Genomic DNA, 25,324 nt, shown 5'->3' on the forward strand with positions numbered 1-25,324 from the left:
CCCCCCCGGCCCCCCACCCCAAGCGATCCCCAGGGCAGGGCGAGCAGGCAGGACTGGAGTGGAGTACAAGGGTCTGAGTCGAGGGGGGCAGTGACAGCGACTCAGCACCCAACACAGCGGGACAAGGAGGTCGGCCTCTGCCAGCCAGTCAACCAGAACTGACTGAACAGGTCCTATGTGCAGGGCACCTTAGAACTGGGGGGTTCTCAGCAAATAAGACAGATCCACGGCCATGCTGCCAGCTCAGTCTCTGATGTGGGGAGGCAGGTAATAAACCCACAGCAAAGCAGTAGATTACTGAATGCCTGGCAGTAGTAAGTACAATGGATAAATAAATGACAGAAAGCAAGGAAGTGGGCAGGAAGTGACTGGGGCTGTGGGAAAGCCCATTTTAGCCAGGGTGGTCAAGCGAGGCTTCTCTAAGGAAGTGCCATTTCATCTGAGACCTGAGGGAATCAAAGGAGACAGTCATGTGAATATCTGGAGGTAAAGGCATATCTGTATGTCAGCCAACCGAACAGCAAGTGCAAAGGGCCTGAGGCAGCAGGAGGGAGATGAGGAACAGCAGAGGGCCACCATAGTCTGGGAGAGCTGAGGTTTTGGCCCAAGGACCTGGAAGGATGGAGCTCTGGCTTCCTGAGGCAGGGAAGGCTGCCAAAGGAGGGCCTGCAGAGGGATGTGCAGCCCAGTTTGGGCCATGCCAAATTTGAGAAGCCCAAGGAAAGTCCAAATGAATTTGGTAAAGACACAAACGGACATCCACCCCTGCCCCCCAACCAAGAAGCCATCTCAGGTGAGTGGGTGGAGGAGGGGGCTCTATAAAGTGCCACTAGGAATCAGCTGTAGGGAGAACTGGGGCCTGTGGTCCCCCCTGACCAGGTCAATGACCCTCTACCTGGAGATTGTGGGGCACGAAAGCCCGAAAGTGGCCCGAGTCCACTCTCAATAGCGTCATTTAAGAAAGGAAACCTTTGCAAACCAAGACCCAAACCCTCCTCCCACCTCCATCTTGCTCACATGAACAATGCATCCCCAAGAGGCAAATATTCCCGCCACAGGCTGGCAGGCTTCTTCCAGAGCTTCTCCCAGAGGAACTTTGTTCCCAGCCAGCCCTGCCACACTCCACCCCATCTCACATTCTCCCACAAGTTGGTCCCCTAGTTCCTCTCGGCCCCTGGGTGCCCTGGCCCCCCCAAGTGTCACATTTTACCCACACCTAGGTGATTCTAGGTCTTGGGTTCGCCCATCATCCCCACCCCAAGCCCAGGAGAAGCGTAAAGAACATCAGGCCTTGGCTTTGTGTACTCCTCATTTGCTGTGCAACCCTGAGCCAGGCCCTTGCCCTCTCTGAGCCTGCATTTGTATATAGTGAAGAGGCTCCACCACACCTCAGGTCACAACAGGGGGCCCACGGGTTCTGGGGTTCTAGTCAGCCAACTCGTGTGTTTTGTTTATCCCACACAGTGGGTTTTAGCTTTAAGTTAGTTAATCAGCATTTACAAATTGGAAATGTTCACATGAAAATTCAGGTTTCTAAAAAAGAAAAAAAAAAGAGAAAGAAAATTTCTGACTCCTCTTGAAAACCACCGAGCCCTAGCCACCCTGAGATGTCACATGGGGTATGGGCTCCTGCTCCCCACAAAGCCTATGTGACTTACATGTGGTTGGCTGTGCTTGAATTCAGGGTCCCCCCCAGGCTCACTCCTAAACTGGGAACCTCATGCTCATTCCCACTATGGTCTCCAGCTGGAAGAATGGAAGTCTGGGGCTCATGACATGCTGCTCAGAGCCTCCTGGTGCTGTCTGACGGTTGTGTGCCCACCTGTGAGAGGGGTGGGACCAACGGAAATGTGTTCAGAGGAGGTAGCCCAATGGGGAGGGTCCCGAGCCCCTTAGGGTGGCTCACCTGGAGAAGAGCAGCCTCAGAAAGCCCTGGTATATCTCCACAGCTGTTCTGGGTAGGTCAGGACCCACAGGTGTGTATGAAGGGTGGAGGGGGTAGATCTCAGCTCCACAGGGGAATAGTTTTCGCCAGGTCAAGCATTAGACCAGGCTGCTAGGGGAAAGGGGTAAGCTCCCTGTCCGTGGAGATAAGCAAGCGGGGCTGGAAACACACAGGTGAGAAGTAGGGAGAGCACAATCTCTACACTGCTGTTCTCAGATTGAAACGTGTCCCTCCTGGAGACTCCAGCTGCTGTTTTCCCACGGCCCCCACAGCAAGTGGCCCCCTTCATGTCTGGCTTCTGCAGACATGCCCCCCCTTCCAATCTAAAAAGAGGAGCCACAAGGGGAGGGGCTGAGAAAAGGAGGCTGACCTCCCTGCAGGGGGGAGCCCCAGCAGCCAGACTGTGGTCACAAACAAAGAGCCTCCAGCCAGGCTGCCCAGTGCCAGCAGGCTGGGTCACACACTCCCAAGGTGGGAACTTATCAGGGACCAGGGAAAGGCAGAGTCAAACCCACACAGCTTCTTCTCTGTACCCATCCCACTGGCAAAGCTGGCTAACGTATGCACATTCATAATAACAAAACTGTGATTATGACAAGGCCAGCTGGCCCAAGTGACCACGGGAGCAGACACCCCTGGAGAGGGCCGTCTATGCAGTTAGGTCCGCAAGCATGTGCAGTGCACACAGGCCACGTCCTCCTGTCCAGTGAGCTATCCAGAGAAATCTGCAGAGGTCCACATGCCCTCAGTGGTCACCAGGTATTCGTCTGGTGGTAGGTGGGGACCCAGCAGACACAGGCCACAATGCTGTTCCTTGTCCCTAGATCCACTCCCTGCCCTCCTCCACCCTGCTCTGCACCTGGGAGGCTGATCTCTCCTGCACCCCTCAATGGCAGCCACTGACAAGAGATCAGAGGATAGAGTATCTATTCCCCATCTCCCACCCCCCTTCCCTCCAGGGCAGGGGTTGGTAGTGGCTGACCCCTCCACCAAAGGCCACAACTCCAGTTGGGTGACCCTGCTGGGTTCGGAGAGCTGCCTCTCCCCAGCCCCTGCAGGCCCAGGGTGCTAAGGACTCCCCACCCACCACCACGACTCCAAGCACAGCCCAAACCCCTAGAGTTCCCCCGACCCTGCCCACACCTAGGTTCTATGACTCTTCATTAACCACTCTTCTGGTAAACCCTGGGAGCCCCCCATCCCGTTCCCTGCTGGGACCCTGCCAGACACATCCTTGTGAGGACCCCACAGAATGCTAGGTCGATGATTTGGTGTGCACAGAGCAACAAGGATGGACCTTAAAAATAGAACACGAAGGGGCGCCTGGGTGGCTCAGTTGTTAAGTGTCTGCCTTCGGCTCAGGTCATGATCCTAGAGTCCTGGGATCGAACCCCGCATCGGGCTCCCTGCTCCGCGGGAAGCCTGCTTCTCCCTCTCCCACTCCCCCTGCTTGTGTTCCCTCTCTCACTGTGTCTCTCTCTGTCAAATAAATAAAATCTTAAAAAAAAAAAAAATAGAACACGAAGTGGAACAGGTTAAGAAACAGAACAAGCTAGCCCAACACTGTTCATGGGGAGTAAAAATACACATGCACAAAGTAAAATATACCATTTGCAAAACACAGGCAAACAGATATGCACTGAGCAGAGCTGGAAGTCTGCCATAGTGGGAAAACGGAATGGCATGGGGAGCAAAGATAATGGGAATAAACCGACCAATAAAATAAAAGCAGGACCCTGCAGAGACCAAGATAATAGTGTGTTATTAGCTGAGGAGTATAATTAACTCAACTCTTAGTGCCTGAGGTTTAGCTGAAAAAACAAAAAGAATCCCACGTCCTAACTGGGCCCCTCTATAAGCAGGAACCCCACCAGCCTGAGGGAGGGTTCAGGTCGGGGGTCCTTCCTGCACCCCGCTCCACAGTGGCATGGCCACATGACCACACCCAGCCAATCCACAAAGTTCATCCCCCCTTCGCTGGGATTGGCTGAGGGATGGGCCTGGGGACCCGTGTAACCTGTGAGACTCAGAACTCCAACTGCTCCCACAGGGGAGTAGCAGTCGGGATGCTGAGCTGCCTGTATGAGGCCTGGTGGCTTCCACCTGGTTCTCTGAGACCACCGAGGCACCAGGGAAGATGTGTGACCACCCTACCGATGAGACCACATGAGCCACGGCCCTGGGCATGTGAGTCCATTCTGGAGGCCCCCACCCGCCCGGAGGCCAGGTGAACACCACTGATGTCCCCAACTGATGCTGAAAGAAGGAGCCAAGGCCTGCCTAAATTCCTGAGCAAATTACATGAGTGTTGTTGATCTCAGCTGCCAGGGGTCGGGGTAGTTGGTCATGCAGCAATAGATAACCAGAACCACTGGGATCTAAGCAGTGAAACACCGATGGTCGGGAGGTGAGACATTCCACAGGACAAATGTTCCCCACCACTTTGGCACATAGGAAAAGCAGGCAGAGGGGAGGCTGCTCCAGATCCACAGAGGCCTGCGATAGAACATCCCTATTCATGTGGGGTTCCTGATCAGCCCTGGGTGTGAATAAACCCGATGAGAAAGTCATCTCAGCTCACTGAGGGGTTCCAAGGAGGGACTGAGGACCAGCCGATCATTCTGTGAGGTGTGACGGCTGGCAAATACCGGCATGTTTTAAAGATTAATGCTTTCTCATTTTTTAATTAATCCTTTATCTATGTATCACGCCTGTAAGATGCCCTAACATATTTCAGCATGGATAGCAGTCAAAAGCAAAATGTCCAAATGTTCACAACTGTGAAATCTAGGTGATGGGTGTCTGGTGTCCCTTCTGGTCTTCTGGGTTTCAGTCTGCCACTCCCTACAATGAACAGCCACCATCGGTGTGGAGGTGGGACCGAAGGTCAGGGAGCCACTGACACTCACAGCTGGGAGAGCGTCCAGCTCGGTGGGGTGAGTCTTTGACTCCCAGAACTAGAGATCCCGGAGGCGGCTCCAGGCAGGACCAGCGGGCCGGTTGAGGTCATGGTCCAGGCTGCTAATAGCTTTGGTCTTTGTTGGTGGGACACCTGCTGTGGGTGGGGGCAGTGGGGATTCTGTGGTAGCCCAGGGTCAGGTTCTCATGGGTGGGGTGGGTGTGCACTCAGGAAGGGTCTCTTCCCAGGGAGCATCCCCTGAGACAGGTGGCTGAGCGCACTGTGTGGAGACATGTCTACTCTCCTCCTCACCCCCCACCCCAGGGTGTGGGGGGTGGGCAGCGTCAGGGAGGGAGATCTCTGAGCAGAGTCAGAGGTGCCTTGGGGTGCTGCTCGAACCTCGATGACCCTCCCTCACTCTGGCTGCAAGCTCCTCTCTCTGCTGCCCTCAGGACTGCCACCCCAAAACTGAAACATGTATCTCTGCAGCAAGTTGGCACCACTTCCCACAGCTCCCATCCATAGCAGGGCCAGATGAGAACTCTCTGGGCTGGCAAGGCCATGCTGTACCCCCCACATGGCCCTGGGAGACACTGATTCATTGCTGGTGCTGTTATCAAAAGTGGGGTCTGGCTTCATGTAGCGTCAAATCACAAGATAAGGAAATGCTTCCCTTCCCCGGTCTTCTGATCCTTCTGATCCTGACAAGAACAGGCTTGCCAAAGCTAGCAAATAAAAATACAAGACAAGCAGTTGTGGGGGAACTTCAGATAAGCAATGTGCAAATGTTTAGCATAAGTATGTCCTGCACAGTACTGGAGACATACTTATTCATTGTGTATCTGGAATTCCAATTTAACGGGGCATCCCACATTTTTACCGGGCAACCCCAGACAAGAAAAAAAGCTCAGGTTGGTGCTGGTATGGCTTCAACACCTTCTAAATATTTGCAGGGGACCTCTCTTTTAAACAAGAGACAGCTATATCAAAACACTGGGACTTTCAAGCGGTGGGGGATGACAGAAGAGAAATAAACATACAAGGCCCTTGTAGACACACCAGTTACAAACAAATGAGTCATCAGGGCCACCTGGTCCTGCTCCTCCCAGAAGCCCGCCCCAAACAGCTGCCCTCTGCCCCCAAGTCCAACCAGAGGGTGGTCACAAACCAGCCAACTGCTCACGGGACACATCTGGGGGCCCACGTGTGCTCTTGAAATTAGTTGCTGATATTCTAACATTTCAATGCCATTAATTTATCATTAATTTAGTGGTATAACATTTAAAATCTGAACACTTTGCACTGAAGCTAGACCCCCCAACTTCTCCAGGAAAACCAGAGGGTAGGGCCTGAGAACAGGGCTCTTCTGGTCCACAGCAAGTCCATACTCACTCCCCATTTGCATCAGTGGGTTCCCTGGGTCCAACCCCTTAGGCCTTGGGCTTCTTATCCACGCCCAAAGTTGGGAGGCCCAGAGGAGGTGGGAGTTCCTGCCCCTTCCTGCCCAGGGTCTCCTCCTGAATGTCCTGGTCTCCTGGGTTAGGACCCATCTCTTCTCTAAGTGGCAGACAGTGGGAATTTTGCCCCCTTGCAAGGTGCCTGCTACCACCCAGGTGGCCTAGCAGGTCACAGTGTATCACTCCTATCAGATTCCAACCGCATCCCACAGTCATACAAGATACACAACGCGGTAGGGAATACAGGGGTTACACACTGTCTTAGATGGTGACCCCCAGAGGCAGAGCCTGACATGGGTTCTCGTACATATGACTTACTGGGGGACAAAACTGAGCAAAGATGGGGTATTGGCTAGAGTCCAGCACTAGCCTGATCCCTGGGGAGCCCTGAGGAGTGTGACTGGCACCCCAGGACTTGTCCCACTCAGGGACCTCAGTCAGTCACTGGCCAAGGGCCACAGTGGGGTGAAGAGGGAAGGATTACCTCCCAGGCATGTAGTGGGAGGCAATGCCTGTTGGCCAAGGGCAAGCCTCTGCAGAAGGACGCAGGTGGGAGCCATTAGCAGGAACACCTGGAGCATCTGGGGGATGAGGGGGACCAGACGGGGCACCAGCAGTGACCACAGTATCTCTCACCCACATGCACACACACACCCCCACACACACAGGGCAGAAGCAGATAAAACAGTAGAGTCCTAGGAAGTGTCCCCAAACCTACCCTTAATTTATAATTTAGTCTGAGATCACCCCAGGCACAGAAAGGTAAGAAAGTATTTACTAAAAATAGTGTTTGCCCACCCATGCTCATTGCAGCATTATTCACAATAGCCAAAAGGCAGAAGCAACCCAGGTGTCCATCAACAGGTGAGTAGATAAACAAAATATGGTCTATACCTACACTGGAATATTATTCAGCCTTAAAAAGGAAGGAAGTTCTGACATAGACTACAGCATGGACGACCACTGCAGACAATGTGAAATGAAGCAGGCACCACAGGACAAATCCTATAGATCCCACTTATCTGAGGTCCCTATAGTCATCAAGTCGATAGAGACAGAAAGTAGGATGGTGGGTGCCAGGGGCTGGAGTTAGGGGAGGTGGGGAGCTGTTTCATGGGGACAGAGTGTCAGTCTGGGAAGATGAAAAAATCATGGAGATAGTATGAATGTGCTTAATGCCACCAAACTGCACACTTAAAAGTGGCCAAGATGGTCAATTTTCTACTATGTGTATTTTACTACAATAAAAAGTAAAAACACATGCACTGTGGAGCCAGAAGTGAATAATGGAAGAGCACAGAGAGGAGAGGAAAGAAGGAACCGCACTGCAGGCCCCATAGGAAACAAGGGCTGCCCCCGACACCTCCCCTTGATAGTAAGCTTCCTGGCAGCCAAAGCCAGAGGGAAATTAGAGGATGACCTAGTGCTCCTTGTCTGATCAGAGGAAGTCATCTAGTTCATTGGGAAAAATAAACTTGTTCTTGGCACAAAATGTTAGCAGGGATTTTAGCTGTTGGTTAGGTTCATACTCAACTATCACTTCCTCAGTGCCAACACAATGACAAACACCGGACCCAGGCTTTCCAAGAAGGTTTATTTTTTTTTTAAAGATTTTATTTATTTATTTGAGAGAGAGAGAGAGAGGACAAAAGCAGGGGTGAGCAGCAGAGGGAGAGGGAGAAGCAGACTCCCCACCGAGCAGGGAGCCTAATGTGGGGCTCGATCCCAGGACCCTGAGATCATAACCTGAGCTGAAGGCAGACACTTAACCAACTGAGCCACCCAGACACCCCAAGGTTTATTTTATTAACCATGCTCTGCAGACAGGGAAACTCAGGCCCAGACAGAGTCAATGATCTGCCCAAGGTCATATCACCAGTAAAAGGTGGCATGGGGATTTGAACCCAGGTCTGTCTAGCTAAGGGAATACAGCCAGAATCCTTTAGCTTGTAGATATTCATCACATACCTGCTACCTGTCACCCTCTATTATAGGTACTGGGATGAGGCAGTGAACCAAACCAACAAAGGGGAAATGGGGCCAATATTGGCGGAGGGAAGAAACAGGGAACAAATGAATAAGAAGATAATACAGGCATTGTGAAGAACGGGGACTGGTGCACTTCTCTGGCAAGAGTGGTCAGAGCAGGGGCACCTTGGTGGTGCTGTTGGTTAAGCATCTGACTCTTGGTTTCAGCTCAGGACATAATCTCAGGGTCCTGGGATCAAGCCCGCATCGGGCTCCGTGCTCACTACAAGTCTGTTTGAGATTCTCTCTCCCTCTCCCTCTGCCCCCTACCCGCTCGTGCTCATTCTCTCTCTCTAAAATAAATCAATAAATCTTAAAAAAAAAAAGGTGAATGGTCAGAGCAACCACATGTAAGAGGTGACATTCCAGCTGAGACTTGCCTGGCAAAAATGTGGTGGCCATGCAAAGATCTGGGGAGTGGCATCCAGGCAGTGATAAGAGCACGTGCAAGGCCCTGAGGCAGGAACCAGCTTGACACATTGTGGCTGGTATGCAGGAAACAGAGAAGAGAGCAGGATATGATGAGGTGAGCAACAAGAGGAGAAAAGATAGAAGTAGAGATGTGAAAATCAAGGAAAGAAAGAAGCTCCAAAGAGGAGGTCCATCACTCCCCCATGTGCAGTGCCCCAGAGAACTCGGCAAAGCATCCAGTACATATAACAGACACTGTTTCAACAGGGTGATGGGGGGCACCACTAGGTCCAGCACACTGGGAATTCAAGAAGGAACTACAGGGGGGCCTGGGTGGCTCAGATGGTTGAGCATCCGGTTCTTGATTTCGGCTCAGGTCACGATCTCAGGGTCATGGGATCGGGCCCCAGGTCACCTGTTTGAGATTCTCTCTCTTCCTCTCCCTCTGCCCCCCCATTCACGCTCTCTCCCCCACCCCCTCTCCAAAAAGAAAAAGAAAACAAAAAAGAAGGAACTACAGACATCCTTTTCAAGGAGTCCAAGGAAGATTCCAGTCTATAAAGTCTGAAACCAGGTAAAACCTAAACAACATCATATAGGGAACACAAAAATGGGAGACAGAACTAAAAAGCCAAATTAGAATGGCCACCATAGAAGTCTGGTGATGGGTACGTGGTGGGGGGAGGGGCACAGGGAAGGACCACAGGAGCTCCTGGGTATGGGCACTGTCCTCCTGAATCCCCCAGGTAGTGGTCACTCGAGGGTACGCTTTTATGTACTTTCTTTTATGTGTGCTTTTTCACAATAAAAGATTTTTTAAAAGAAAAGAAAAGAAAAAAAGAGCCACTTATAGCAGTCCAGGAAAAGAAAACAAGAGCAAGAAAGGGTGTTGGCAGAAGAAATGGGAAGGAGGGGAGGGATGTGAAAAATAGTCACAAATTACCGAAAGAAAGTGATCACATTTGGCTTCCGTCTTTAAAGTCTTATTTCCCTTCATTTCCTTGTAGGCGAAAGTCTTTATAATCGCTGATATGGTTGGCAAGAAGACAAGGCTGGCCATGAGGAGAACGGTAAAGGGTAAATGAATAAAAAGGGCCAGGGGCGTGTTGGGGAGGTGGGGTCTTTGTCCCTGCACTGGGAAAACCGGGCAGGGCTGAAGGCACAGGTGGGTGGCCTGAGACCCCCGAGGAGAGGGGAGGGGCTGGGTCCAGAGTGCTGGGGGACACTGGGTCTCTGAGCCAACTCTGGGTACAAAGTGCTGACAAGCATCGGGGGCCCCAGGTGGGACACAGAGAGGGGCTGGGAGACTCACAGGCTCACTGGCCCCTGGGGACCGCCAAAGGGGTGAGCTCATGAAAACACTGTGAAAAATCATCCTTCAAGTAGAACAGCCAGGGTATTTTCCCCTCCCTGCCCTCTCCTCCCTAAAAAGAAAAAATGAAATGAATAAAAAGCTCCTTAAAGCCTGGGTGAGAGCTGACCCTGTGTATATAATCACTAATCTCATTACCAGCATAAGCAGGTGAAAAATTACAAAGATGAATGTGCATGACTTATAATCAACCTTTGAGAAAAAGAAAATGTTGCTTTTGGCACCAGGAGGGAGCTGCTATTTTCCTTCCCTACAAGTCACAACTCTGGAAAGAGGAAATGCTCCCAGGGAGGAGCAATGAGAAATGGGCCTGCCCACAGCCACGCTGAGCTCACTGCTCTCCCCACCTGGTGTCCAGCGCCCTCCACCCGGCCCCAGACAGATGGGCGGATGGGCGGATGGGGGGCGTCACACCCTTGACCTCTCCCTCTCTCTGTGAGAAAGCCAGGCATCTTCCATCCAGCCTGCCCTGGTCCCACCCGCAGGAGGCTTTTTGGCTGATCTCCTCTCACCCCTGCTCAAAATCCTGAATGGTTCCCTATCATTGAGAATCCAGAAAAAGTTATGGGTACTACACCCCCCTCTACCAGAAAAGCGAAAATTCAAGCAAAGCCTGGTAGTGGACATGGGGTGGTTTCTGACCATTCCATGACATATTTACTCACCTTCCAAGAGCAGCCTGGGGGCTTCATTCTGGGGTCCACACCACACCACCATTCCCCCACCATCAGTGTTTCCTATTCCTGTCATAACAATGCCAAATTCAGACTTGGACACCAGGCTAACGTGAGCTCAAGAAACCCAATTCAGGTGAGATTTGGGGCAAATGGCCTCTCTCTTTCCCACTGTATTAGACATGAAGTGATTTCATGTCAAGGATCCCTGAAGCCATCTTGTTCTCAGGTGGAGACCATCTGAGGCTGGAGCCAACTCAAAAACAAGAAAAGCCCACGAGGTAGAAAAAACAGCAACACAGCGATAGCTGCTGAGCCCTTGGATCCAGCCACGCCGAATTGAAAAATTGAATTTTGCAATGACATGAACCCACAGTGTGTTAAGCTAACCTGGACCAGGTTTTCTATCACTTGCAATTGAGAGTCTTAACAGAGATATGGGCATACACCAAAGACTGTTGTGTATCATTTTAGGGGTCTCACAGACTCGCTGGAGCTCACTCACCTATCCTGATTGAAGACCCCTAGCTCAGGTACATAGTGAAAACTCCTAAGAGTGACATTCAAAGTCCATCACCACCTAGCCCCCACCTATCTTCCAGTTCCCTCTGCTGCCGTCCATTCACCCAATTCCTGATAAACTGGAAGACTCCCAACCCCTCATCTTTGCTCGTATCGCTCTCCCAAACCAGAGTATCCTCCCTTCTGAATCTCTGAAGACCCAAATCCCAGCTCCTACTTTAAGGCTAAGCTCCAAGGGTAGGTGGATGGACAAGTGGATGGATGGATGGATGGATGGATGGATTTGGTGGTTGATGAGCAGGTAGCAGGTGGAAGATGGATGGATGAGAAGGTGGATTAGTGAATGAGTAAGTGAACTTGTATATAGATGGATAATTAATGAAGATATGGATGGGGTAATAGACAGATGGTGAACAAATCATAGATAAATGGGTGGGTGAATAGATGGCAGAGAGAGGATAGATGGATGGGAAAGTGGGTCAGTGGATAAATGAGTAACCAGCATGTGGATAAATGTCTGATGGATGGGCAGACCAGTGAACAGATGGGTGAAGAGGTGGAGGATGGATGAATGGGAAGGTGGGTTAATGGGTGGGTATATCAGTATAGGAATGAATGGCTGACAGACAGCTCAATGACTAGACAGGCAATGGATCAGTGGACAAATGGATACATGCATGGCAGGTGGGTACACAGGTAGGTGGGTAGCAGATGGGCAGGTGGAGCTAGGAAAGTTCTCTTGATGCTCAATCAGGGCTCTTCCTAGACCCCCTGGAAAACCCTAGAATAAGGTTGAAGGCTCTCCTATAGGCCAGCATCTCAGATAATTCTTGGCCATGTTGAATAGCTTGGAAGCATGGCCCTAGAGTCACACTGGCCTACATTCAAAGCCCAGCTAAGCTGACACCCACTATTTGACCACAGACCAGAGACTGACTCTCTGAGCCTCATTTTCCCCATCTGTTAAATGAGAAGCATCATGCTCTCCTCACAAGGTGCTGTGGGATGAGATAAAGAATTATCTGCAGAGGTTAGCCCAAGACATGGTACAGTCAGAGCTGACAATGATTTCCATCCTATTAAAAAAAAAAAAATTGTTCCAGGGCCTAGAAAAAGAAAAGGGGCAGCCTCCTCTCATTTTGTAAGGTGAGGAAAATCCTGATACCAAAAGCAGACGGGGATACTATAAGCAGAGAGAAGGATAGGCCAGTTTCACTTATGAATCTAGCTGCCAAGTCCTAAATAAAATACCAGAAAATTGAATCCCGCCACCTATTATGGGGATAATAATATATTGTGCCCAAACAGCATTACCTCAGGAATGCAAGGGTAGTTCAATACTAAAAAAATCAATGCAATTCACCAAAAGAAAAATTTGCCGGGGTCATCTTACTAGATGCTGGAAAAAAGCATTCAATAAAATTTGATGTCTGTGATTAAAAGCTCGGAGAAAATTCAGCTCCTCCAGGTAAAGAGGACTCCCTGCCAGGTTCCTATGGAAATGGATTCGCCCATCTCCCCTCCCAGAAAATAAACTAGCCTTGGGGGAATGTAATGCCTGGGAGGTAGGATTTTCGGCTTCACAGCAGGCCAGTGGAAGATAAACTCTGGGGTCCACCCCTCCTCCAGAGCCTCCCAAACCTTGGTGAGGCCCTAATCACACCTTCTCCAGCCCTGGAGTTGAGTCCGGGGTTCCATCTGTGCTGAGAAACCCAGCAGAGACTGAGCTGCTCCAAGGAGGTGCCAGGAGTTCCCTGAGAGGGTTCTGGACCCGGCTCTCACCCAATCTCCAGGCTCAAGCAGGCATTCTCTTGCTTTTTTCCTTCTTTTAATAGAAGAGATGCTTTCAAGGGAAGCCTAAAGACCAAGAGCCCCTTCTATGAGAGATGCATAGACATGAGGGTGAGAAAGGGTTCATGGGAACGGGAGTTGGGGTGTATGTGTGCGACTTTGTGCACACTCACTTGAGGGAGAGTGAACATATCCATGTGTATGTGAGTGGTTGTGGAGTGGGTGGGTGTGCAAATTTAAGTGTGTACGATTATGTGTGAGAAAGTGTGAACGTGCATGCATGCACACACACACGTGCTGGGCCATCCTCCCCTGGTGGATCCCACCCCTCCTCCAGGCCCAGCCAGTGGGTCACTGCTCTCCAAGCCTCTTGACCATTCCCCTCTCTCTACCTGCATTCCTTCCCCTCTGCCCTGAACACGCTTTCTCCCCAATGCCCCCATGACTGGCCCCCTGCTTCCTGCCATGTCCCTGGCCCCACCTTGCTCAGAGCTCCAACAGAGCCCATCCAGTCCTGCACCACTTCCCCAGCCTGCGTAGACAGCCCTGGGACATCACCACACTCGGGGCACAGTCAGTGCCCTGGCTCATTCTGCTATTACCCACATTTCCAAGATCCCATCCCCTGCCTAGTCAGATAGGATGCTCATCAGGGGCCGGGCCTGGCACGGTCCTTCCCCACACTTAAGAGCTGACATCTTATGCTGACATGTCCGCCTGCTTGTCTCCCCAGCTGCACTGTGATTCTGAGGCAGAGACCCTGCCCTCCTGCTCGGCCTTCACCTGGGGTCTGGGCCACAGCAGACATTCAAAATGCTTTGGGTGGGTGGTGGATGAATTAATTAGTGTGCATGGCCCCAGCAAGGCCTGACACAGGACATCGGATGAATATAAATGTAAGTGTCACCAACACTCATCCCAGAAGGGCTTTCGAGATTGGCAGAAGCTTGCCCGAGGTCACCTGGCGAGTCACCACCTAAGCTGGGGGCCCCATGCCCACAGGCGCACAGGAGCATTTTCTCATGTGTCACCTTTTAGCCTCACGGCTCCACAAGGGCCAAAGGTGGAGTGGAAAGGGACAGGCAGAAAGAGATGAGACAGAAAAGCCGACAGAGAGAATCAGAGACCAAAAGCCAAGCAGACAAACAGACAAGACAGGGACAGACAGGAGGTGGAGGTGAGGAAGACGAGCGGGCAGCAGGAGGCCTGGGCTCCCTTAGCCACAGCAGCATCCGGAAGGAGGCGCCAGCCAGCGAAACTCTGCCACTCCCTCGGGCCTTTGCAGTGCCAGTGCCCCTATTCATTTGTAAGGCCCTGAAATTTAGGAATCTCTTGGGGGCTGCCAGGTGGGCGGCCAGTGTGCAGCAAGCGGCGGGGTCTGGCCTAGGCTGTGGCATCACCGTCGGGGGCCCTCCCAGGCCATAAGCCGCCCCTGCCGGAGCAGAGACAAACAGCAAGCAGGACCAAGCTCTGGACTCCCCGGGCTGCTGGGCCACTCCAGCATGTGACAGTCTGAGAAGGCATGTTCCATTTGCACATGGGCCCAATCAAAGCAGCCTCCCTGCAATACCCAGGGGGGACTCAAGGAGATGATGTAGAGACCCTAGCATTGTGTCTGGCAAACAATGAGCACTCAATACATGTTCAACATTTTAAAAAATTACTGTCCCCAGCTACTCTAACTCTTTCACAACTCCTCAACTCCGCCCATTCCTTGATTCCTTCTGCCAGGCCCATCCCTCTTCCCCTTAGCAAACTCCTATTCATCCCTAAAGGCCCAGCTCAATATCCCCTCCTCTGAGAAACTTTCTTCAGAGTTCATAGCTGCCTCTCTTGACCTCCCTGCACTCTGTACACAGAGTCCCTGAATCTGCACAGGGTTCGCAGGCAAGAAGGATGTAAAAACAAGAGGGTTAGAACAAACCCTCAGAGAGTAACAGCCTCTGCCCACATCTTCGCCACTTGGGGTAAGTGTGGTTGGGTTGGAGGTCAAGACCCCACAGCCCCCACCCCTTCTCTCAACTCCCTAACTCTGGACTACGCCAGATCGTGAAGAGCCGCTGTTACTCATCCTGGAACATCCTCACGTTCCTTTTGGGATGGATCCACCATGTGATGCAGGAACCGGGAAGAAACTGCAGGCCGGTTATATAGAGCAACCCAGTGATGCTGTGGGGATCTCCACCTCCTTCTCCTGGCAAGAGAACCCCAATCTTCCTCTGGGGAGCCACCCTCTCTCAGGCTACATGGACCGCAGGATGGCTATCCCCCATCCACAGTGACTGCCACACAGGCCCACGCTGAAGCTTCTGAGCTCAAGGAGTGCGCCAGAGCTGCTGGGCCACCTGAACACCGCCTGAGAATAACACGACACGGAAAATGAAGACACGGTCCAAGGGCATCTCTAGAGCCCCTGGATACAGCCAAGCCTGAAACCTCACCCTGTACTTTTTTGTTCCGTGACTTTTTTGCTGAAGTTACACCTTCTTTCACCTATGATCAAAATAATCCTGACACTTGTGATGAAAGTAAGAGCAGCAACTGTGTTGTGTCGGTTGCTGACTCAACTCCAAGAATGTTGGTCTCTGGAGTTTGTAAACTCGGTCCCGGCAGCAGGCACCTCCTGCAGCACTAGTCTGCTTCACGCAGGGCCCATTTTCAGGGACCGGCTGGAGACAGCCCACAGAGCCCTGTCACTATCACAACTCCGCCCCTGGCCACAGCCCATTGGCCCACGCTGGGCCAGTCAGAGCTCTTCCCCAGGATTCTGAACTGGACCTAAAAGAACATACAGAGCATCTCTGGGGGAAGAGGCTGTGAGCCAGGAGGCCCCCAAGCTGAGGGCAGGCACATTTAAGTCATTTTGAGAAAATCGCAGCTCACAAAGAAAAGCAGAAACCCTCGCTGTAGCTTTCTCTGGGACCAGCGGGGCCTAGTCTCCCCTGACGATGCAGTGGAGCCCCCTGCTTCTCCTGAGTGGCCTCAAGCGAAGCCCACATGAAGGAAAAACCACCCACCCCTCGGACAGGCCCCGTCTGAAGCCCGGAGCAGGGGAAATCATCATGGGTGGGCTACCATGCCCTATCCTGAGGCCCTACTATCCCTGTGAGACCCCTGAGGTCTGGAGCCAAGGGGGGGGTCACTGCTCCCACCCCACACACAGGAAGCCACAGCCATTCCAAGGGGCGTACCTGGCCCAGGCATGTCCTGCCTTGGGGTCACAGCGGGGCATTTCAGGCTCAGGCAACTGACATCACCATATCCTTTCTGCCGCCAGCGCTCCATTACGTGAGTCTCTCTCACTCGTCAGGGTATAAGGTCAGCCATTCAGTTCAAGAAAACAAGTTACGAGGGGTGACAGAAGTAGGAGCACTAGGGCAAACTTTTCCTCATGCTGGGGCACATGGCTAATTAAGGGCCTGACCGGCCATTATCATGACTGATTGGTATTACCCATGAGACGAATCATTAGTGATCTCGGCTCACCGTACTTCATAGCTTAAAAGGCACTTTCCCATCTAGACAGGCCTAGATTCCCCATGTCATCTGGTGACTGGGCCCAGCCTCACCTCGCCAGGTACCATCAACTTCTTTCCTCAGCGCTGGAGCCCTGGTCCTAAGCCCCCAGCCCACGACCCCCTGGCATGGACCCCAGGCCACTGGACGCCTCAGAGAATGCCCCAAACACCCGGCCTGAGAACCCGGGACTTGGCTTCAGAGCAGACATCCCTGCTGGAGGGGCTACAGCCTCCTGTTACAGCCCTGGCCAACAGGAAACATGCCAATGAGGGCCCAAAAATGTGGAAAGGGGGTTCCTAAGAAGATGGGAAGTGTGGGATGACCAGCCAGAATGGTCTGCCCAAGTGGAGTTAGAGAGGACCATGCAGGGTGAGCTCAGATCTCAGGAACAAGGCAAAAGCAACAGAGGTCCGTGGGGAGTAATTATCCCCCTCCTAGTCTCTTTCCACCACTCAGGATCACAAAGAACTCTCTGTGGAACACTGGTGTGCCTTGCACATCTCTCTGCCACTTGCCAACCTTCGTAGCAAAGAGAGGGCAAGTCACATTGCTCAAGGCTGAGCCAGGTAACAGAAGTCACAAGGGTTCAAAGCCCCACTTGGTCGTTATTAATCTTCATTTTCATGGGTATTGCTGATTTAGGGCAAGTCTGATTTTTGTCTACAGCTGTGACAGAAGGTCTCCTTTTAAATAAGTACAAGTAAAACAGGGAAGGGTTTTTTTTAAATATACTATGTATAACGTAAAGGCCCGGGAGGTCGGGAGGTCTGGCGGAAAATGTGATGGTGTTACGCTAATCATTACTTTATCAGAAGAGGAAGCTGATACCCACTGGCTTTTTCCCCAAGAAAGGAGACAAGGCCCCCTATGGGGACTGCCTTCAACAGCCCCATAATCAGGGAGGGACCAGCAGCCAGAGACCCTGAGGTGCCTATGGTCAGACAACATTTGAATTATTCTGCTCTGAGGACATGCCAGGGGACTAGATAAAGAACACTGAGATGCTCAACCAGCACCAAAGCACCATGAGGACGGCTAATCTCTCAGCTCCCGAGGACCAGGGGGCTGACATGGAAACCAAAGGGAAGAGCTGTGGCCTTGAGTCTGTGTGTGTGTGTGTACTTGTGTGTGCACGCACATGCCTGTGAGTGCTGGGTGTCAAGGAGTGCGGTCGCCTTTGAGGGGCTGGTATGTGTCAAGACCACCTGAGCTGGCCCTGATCCACAGAGGTCCTGCCCACTCTGCCTGTCCCACTCATTCCCCAGCAGGCTGCACTCTCCTGCTCATAACTCTTCCCTGGCTCCCTCTGGCTCAGACAACAGGCCGCAGACTCACTGGGGGCTGGGGAGGTGTTCTCTGGGATCCTGAGAGTTCTCTACCAGAATGTTTTTAATGTTGTGCTTTCGTTGTGAGGAGTCATGGAGAAGAACCGAATTTTCTGGATCACCTAATACTCACTTAGTGACCAAAGACACAGCTGGAAATTCAGGGCTAGGATGGGAGACCCAGGCTGAGGAAAGAAGAACTCTGGGAGACTTATCAAGAACTGGTGTGTCCTGGGGCGCCTGGGTGACTCAGTCAGTTGGGCGACTGCCTTCAGCTCGGGTCATGATCCTGGGGTCCTGGGATCGAGTCCTGCATCAGGCTCCCTGCTCAGTGGGGAGCCTGCTTCTCCCTCTGCCTGCCGCTCCCCCTGCTTGTGCACTCTCTCTCTCTCTCTCTCTGCTCTCTCTCTCAAGTAAATAAATAAATAATCTAAAAAAAAAAAGAACTGGTGTGTCCTGACCACAAGGCCAAGATCTGGCCTCTACACAGACGATGGCATCTCAATGATGAGAGAGAGAACAGAGAAGGAGGACAGGAGAGCGGAGTCATGACGCTCAAAGAACCTAGCTAGCATGTGTTAGCGAAGCACTGTGTAGCTGCCAAAAGCTGTGCTTGGGGCTCCCCGGCAGTCTGCACACCAACCCTACCAGGCAGGCCACTACCACCAGGCCCACTTTACAAAGGGAGAAGCTGAGGCTGGGACCCAAAGCCCTCATCATCCAGGCTCGCAGGACTCAGGCCAGGCAGGCGTGCCAGCACCCTCCAGGCTTCCCTGGCCTGGCTGGGTCCTCACCCTACTGGCACTCCGCAGGCCAGGCCCTCTTCTCACATTTCCGGCCATTCCTGGCCATCAAACAGTAGCAGAGCCAGGAGGGCTGTCCCCAGGTTGCAATGAGGAAATTGAAAGATTGAAGCCCTAGCAGGTCAAGGCCTGCCTGCAGCCAAAAAGGCCTCCAGTGGCCAGAGGTGGCCACCCCACTCCCCTGGAACATGGATGCTCGCTGCCCCCCACGCTCTTGGCCAGGCCAAGTCTCCCAGCCCGGGGCAAGCAGGCGGCACCACTTCCTCACCAACACTGTGACCCGGGCGGGGTCACTCTGGCCTACAATGCAGCATCCCCCCCACCAGAAAAGCTAGCTTCCCCACCCTCGAGGAAGGAAATAACCTTTCCCCAAACCAGCACTTTCTTTGTAACAATCTCCATATATGAGAAGACAGAGGCATTTTTGCAATGCTTCCAAGTTCCAATAAACGTGAGGACAATGGTGCAAAATGACGCAGGGCTTGACCTGAGAGGGGCCCCGGGAAGGGACCAGAGCAGTGGAGGGGAATTAGTGCGTGCGTGCGTAACAGTGGGGCCCGTAATCAAGGGGCAGCCCATCCGGAGCAGGACCTGGGAGCGGACAGACCTGGCTACCGCTCCGGTTCTTCCTCCGAGCTTGTCGTGTGACCCCAGGCAGGCAAGCCCCTCTCGGAGCCTCAGTGTCCCTGCCCTGTCACTCTCACAAGCCTCCCACCTATCATCTTGCCCCCTCCAGCCCCACCCTCATGCCAGGACTGCCAGAGGGACCCTCTAACCCTCTGGCCATGTCCATCCTCTTCTAAGAAATGCCCCACGACTGCCCATCTCCGGTTCACGGACCAGGATTTGAGGTGCTCCATTGTCAGGGTTCAGTCCACCAGCATACGCTTACTTCCCACCTCTCCTCCAAACCACCTCTCCAAGAGAAACTGGGTTTTCTCCTGCTCTTGTGTCTCCCTCACCTTTTTACCTTCATATCACAGTGCCTGTATCACCTCCTCCAGGAAGCCCTCCTTGACCACCTCCAGACTCGGCTAGATTCTTCCCTGGCTGTCATGACCTCTGCTCTCCTTCAGGACAGCCCTGACCGAAGCAGGTCAGAACTGCCTATGTGCATCCCTGGGGCCCTCAAGTTGGCATGGGAGAGACAAGAGGCCATCCCACACCAGAGGCTACTGTGAGCACCCCAAATCCTTAGGTACACATCCCTGGCATGGACGTCCAGGGAGCCACTGTCCAGGAACCCTGATTCCACAAGCCTCTCCCTGGCTGTTCCCAGCAATGCTCAGCCATGGTTCCTAACCCTCCCAGAGGAAGTTCACAACTCCACTACTCCCCTCTGCCTCATAATGCCCAGTTCCAGGCCCCAGCGGCTCTCCCCCAGCAGCTCAGGTGTGGAGGGACTTGAAAATCTCAATCATGGGCGCCTGGGTGGCTCAGCTGGTTAAGCGACTGCCTTCGGCTCAGGTCATGATCCTGGAGTCCCGGGATCGAGTCCCACATCGGGCTCCCTGCTCAGCAGCGGGGGGTCTGCTTCTCCCTCTGATCCTCTCCCCTCTTGTGCTCTCTGTCTCTCATTCTCTCTCTCCAATAAATAAATAAAATCTTTAAAAAAAGAAAAGAAAATCTCAATCAGAGCTGGCCCCTCCCTGAACTGAATCTGTATGGCACCCAGAATAAAAATGAAAGCCCTCCTGTGGCCCCCAGATGTGGCCCACCCTCCAATGGCCCTCCTTGCTCATGGGGGTCCTGATTTCTAGCTGCTCCAGGTCCTTTGCACCTGCCGTGACCCCTGCCTGAACAGCCCTACTCCACCCAGGTGTCTGTTCCACTGACACCTCCACTTAGGTGCTCAACCTAAAACATCCCCACCCAACTCCCAGTCACGGACCAGCTTCGCCTTCTCTTCACTGCACACACAGCCAGCATAGGACATCACAGTGAGCACCCACAGGTCTCCTGTCTGTGTCTCCCGCCAGAAAGCGGGCTCTGTGGGGGCAGAGGATGTTGTCTTGGTCACTGTCTTCTGCCCAGCACTCAGAACAGTGTCCAGGACCCAGCAGATGCTCAATAAATAGCTGTTGAATGAAGGAACGAGTGATCTCATTTCCTCCTTCAGTTAACCCTAACAGAGATAGAACACCCATTTTACAGATAAAGAAACTGAGGCTCAGAGGGGTAAGTCACTGGCCTGATGGGAGCACAGCCTGCGAGTGGCAGAGCTGGGAATCAGAACCTTATCAGATGCCAAAGCAGGGATTTCCTGCTCCCGACTGGCCCCGGCTCCGGACCTGCAGCTAGTCTCCCAACCAGCTGGGAGGGCTGACTGGGGAAACAGTCTCAGGACAGAATTGTAAGTGCTGTGGTGCCCACTCCAGAAAGAGCCAGTAGTCAAATCACCAGAAGGAAATACACCCACAGGAAAAGGGGGAGAGAAATGGGGAGAGAGAGAAAGGGTGGGTTTTTTCTTTTGTCCATTTGCCAAACTTTGCAAAAAGTGACTTTGTTACCATCTAATTTAATCACAGTGGAAACTTTAGTGTACCCTGCCAGGAAGAAGTCAGTCTGTTCAACAACAAGGTCAGTGAAGCAGGGAATTTAAAAACCATCCTTAAACACTTCCATTTAAAACTCACAAACGAACAGTCACCCACCAACTGCCCAACTGCTTTTTAATTTAATGTTTTGAACAGGCAATGCAGTCACATGGTTCAAAAAGCAGCAAATATAAAAAAGGCACAGAGTGGGACATGTCACCTCATCCTTGCACCCTTGTCCCCCACCTGCCCACCCCAGCCCACCCCCAGGTGACCACAGGTAAGCACTGAAACTTGTTCCCCCTGTTTCCTCCCAGGCCTTGTTTATGCTCACACAAGCCAACGGGAAGTTGGATTTCTTATTGGACACAAAAGGAGGCACGGTTTACAAGCCATTCGGCACCTTGTTTTCTTCTCTTCATAGAGCTTGAAAGACCTTTCCACAGAGAACGTCCTCTTTTTATAGCTACACAATATTCCACGATGAGGCCATGCCAACATCTGTCACCCTGGGTCTCAAACTTCTGCCCACAGTCCTGTCTCCGCCCTCTGCCTGTAGCTTCTCAAGGGTGAGAACAGCACCCCAGCATGGGGCCTGGCACAAGCCTCCTGATCTTACTCGAGAGGGTGTCTTAAAACAGAAATCCGATCTCCTTGCTCCTTCCATCAAAACTTTTCAGTAGCTTTCAAACTCTCTGCGCTGCCCCTCCTTCACTTCCTCGGGACCCTCTCTCCCCTCCCTGACTCACTCCAGCTTCCTCCTCTTCCATTCCTCACACACACCAAGCAGGGTCCCACCTCAGGCCCTTTGCACTAGCTGTGCCCCCTGCTTGGCATTCTCCCTCCCCACTCTGGTCTCAGCTCAGAAATCCCCTCCTCAAAGGACCCTCTCTGCCACCCTGGATTTGGTTGTCTTGCTGACTTAAACTTCTTTACAGCATCTGAAATAAACGCAATTCATATCTTTGTCACCTGAATCACCCCACCTCATCCCTCTAACCAGAATATAGACTGCATGGGAGCAAAGACAGTGTCTGCGTTGCCCACCCTGAGTCCTTTCCTGGACGGTGCCTCACCTAGGATGTGATTCCCACACTCAGCCCAGGAGAGCCAAACTCCTGCAGCAGCTCCCGCCTGATAGAATTATTCCTGCCAGCCCTCACAGAGCTCATGGGACTGTGGGAGCACAGCACTCAGAATCCTGTCGCGAGCTGGAACTGCACCTCAGGCCAAGACCTTCAGCTGGGGGAGGCCCCTCAGAGCTCAGGAAGCAGGGGAATGGGGCTATACCCACTGCCTCCCGGACAGCAGCCCCCAGGATTCCATCCTCTCCTCCCCACTTCAGGACCATGAGCCCTGGAAAGCTCAAGAACACAGTATCCACTTTACAGAAGGGAAGACTAAGGCCCAGAGAAGGGATGGACAGGCCCTCTGCACCACCTTGCACAGCCCAGCACCTTCCTCCCCAGCAGGAAAGAAAACCCCCAGGAAGCACAAGGAAGAGGTCAGGGCTGCCCACCATCCCCCATCACTCTGGAAGGGCTGGGCCCTCATTCAGTCAGTCAACAAACTTCCAGGAGGCTGCACATCCCGGGGGGTACTTCACTTACATTAGCTACATAAGTGTGCTCACGAGAGAAAGCAAAGAGTCACAGAAGCTGGGACTTAAAATAATGCAGCAACTGCCCCACCCTGTGCCACCCATGGAGAGGCCACCCAAAGGGAATGGGAGCTGGGAGACTGTTCTCCACCTGAGTCCCTCCGTGTAAGGCATCTTTGCCACCAAGGCTGACCAGGGGCTTACGGGGAAAATCCTCACACCCAGAGCCCCCAGATTCAAGGCCAACATGAAGCCTGATATCCAACAAGGCACACTGTGATGCTCCTGAGGCCAGATAGACTCGAGACTCAGCAGCCTTTACCCTGGTGGTCACGGGGTCACAGTGAATATGACTGTCAAGACTAGAGAAGGAAACTGTGCTGAGCTTTCAGGTTGATGAAAAGGAACCTAGGGGTACCTTTTAATGGCTGGCTCAGCTGGTGGAGCATGCAACTCCTGATCTCAGGGTTGTGAGTTCGAGCCCCCATGTTGAGTGTAGAGATTACTTAAAAATAAATAAAATCCTAGGGGCACCTGGGTGGCTCAGTCGTTAAGCATCTCCCTTCAGCTCACATCATGATCCCAGGGTCCTGGGATCGAGCCCCGCATCGGGCTCCCTGCTCAGCGGGAAGCCTGCTTCTCCCTCTCCCACTCCCCCTGCTTGTGTTCCCTCTCTCGCTGTGTCTCTGTCAAATAAATAAATAAAATCTTTTTAAAAAAAGGAACCTGGGTGGTCATTTAGGCTGCACAAAATCTTCTTCACTTTAGGTCCTGAATTTAGCTCTACCCTGACCCCTGCAGAGAATGCAGCTTCACTTCCCTGGTCATTCCACAAGCATTTATTAAGTACCCACTGTATGTCAGGCGTGGACCTGGCTCAGGGAATTTGCCCAGGGCTGATGAGACCAAGTCCCTTCTCTCATGGATTCATTGGGCGGGGGGGCAAGGAGCTTGGCTTTAGGGTCAGAAAAATCTGGGTTGAAATTTCAGCTCTACCATTTGCTTGCTAGAAAACTCTTTCTGAGCCTCAGTCTCCCCATCTGTCAAATAAGGTAAGAATGTGATCTTGCAGAATCATTGACGGGATCTGGGAAGAAATGTGATGGTCAAGGCCTAGCTCTGAGATCACTGCCTTCCTCCCATGGGGCTCCCAGGCCACTGTCCCCCACAGCCCAGCAGAAAGCACCTTCCATCATCACAAAGATGCCTTGTGGTCCAGGCCCCTGGCATGCCCCTCAAGTGCTCCGAAGAGGTACGAGGCTCACTCAAGTCTTTCCCAGTCATAGGTGAGGGGACTAGCCCAGGCCCCTTCGGGGTGGGCAATGCAGCAAAAACAGCAGGCACAGCGAACACAGAGGCTTATGCAGGCCAGGTAGGAGCTGAGCCCCTGGTGGGGACTATGGCCAAATGGTGCTCCTGTCCCATCCCCCAGGGGCAGCAGGCAGGCAGCACTAGCCAGTGGGCACCACAGGGGGAATGTGGACCCTGAGCTGCCAGACTTTGTGATTTTGCAAGTAAAAGATGGAAATCTGGACTTTTATGTGAAACTTGCCGATTTGCAAATGCCGGCAGCTAATTAAATATTTAAAAATAACAACAACATGGTAAGAGCCAAGCAAAACACAGAGAGCCAGTCAAAGCCAGGGCTGGTACGTTTGCACAGCCAGAGTCAGATTCTTTGATTTCACCCATCCCCTGCCCACTTCCCCCACCTCACAGCTCTGGATACAGGCGGGGAGGGCGGAAGTTGAGGGAGCAACTGTTACATGTCCCTCCCTCCTCCTGGTGGGGATTTTCACCCTCATTTGCATGTGAGGAAGGTGAGGCTCAGAGCCCCAGCCATTCAGCTACAAACACTAGCCAGGCGAGCTCTTAGGGGCTTGCTCTGGGAGGGGCCTAAACCAGTCCCCTTATTCAAGGGGCTCTGCGGGATGACCAGCACCCAAATCTTTTTTTTTTTTTTCCTTTTTCTGGCCTGTCATAGTGACACCTGCTGGCTCACACCAGCTTTGGACCAGTCCAAGTGCATTCACCTTGTAACACTGCTGGTCATCTGGCAGAGAAAGGACACCGCTGCTTGGGACAGTAGAGTGGGGGAAGGGGAGGGGATGCAGGAGTGAGGAGTGGGGATGTTGGCGGAGTCAGGCCCAGCCCTGAAGGCCCCTCCCTGTGCTCCCAGAGCCTCCCAGTCCTAAGGGTAAGAGAGCCTCGGCCCAGAGCTTTCCCCCCAGCCCTCCTCTGGCTCCTAGCAAGCTCAGGATAGCAGGGAGGGCTATGCCCATGGAGGTGGAGTGTCAGGGGTGCACGGGACTATGAGGTTGGTGTATGTGACTCTGCGTGCAAGACTCAGTGTGTGGGGCACTGTAACTCCAGCTATGCGAGAGACACGTGTGTGACACATGTGAGACAGAGATGCATGTGTGATAGACATACGTGTGGCA

General features: G+C 52.6%; 1 protein-coding gene and 1 long non-coding RNA gene across 3 annotated transcripts in view; one reads left to right on the top strand and one right to left on the bottom strand.

Moving 5' to 3' along the window:
- FBLN2 (fibulin 2) overlaps window positions 1-25,324 on the bottom strand; it is an 84,665-nt gene that overhangs the window by 58,534 nt on the left and 807 nt on the right. The gene's annotated exons all lie outside the window — the stretch shown is intronic.
- On the top strand, window positions 382-11,239 carry LOC145717088 (uncharacterized). Its single transcript, XR_014140108.1, has 3 exons — window positions 382-793; window positions 9,748-9,817; window positions 11,016-11,239. It is a non-coding gene; the product is annotated as an uncharacterized LOC145717088 (long non-coding RNA).

This window comes from Leptonychotes weddellii, chromosome 1 (genome assembly GCF_054177405.1).
Source record: "Leptonychotes weddellii isolate Sample4059 chromosome 1, ASM5417740v2, whole genome shotgun sequence".
In the NCBI taxonomy this organism is placed as follows: Eukaryota; Metazoa; Chordata; class Mammalia; order Carnivora; family Phocidae; genus Leptonychotes; species Leptonychotes weddellii.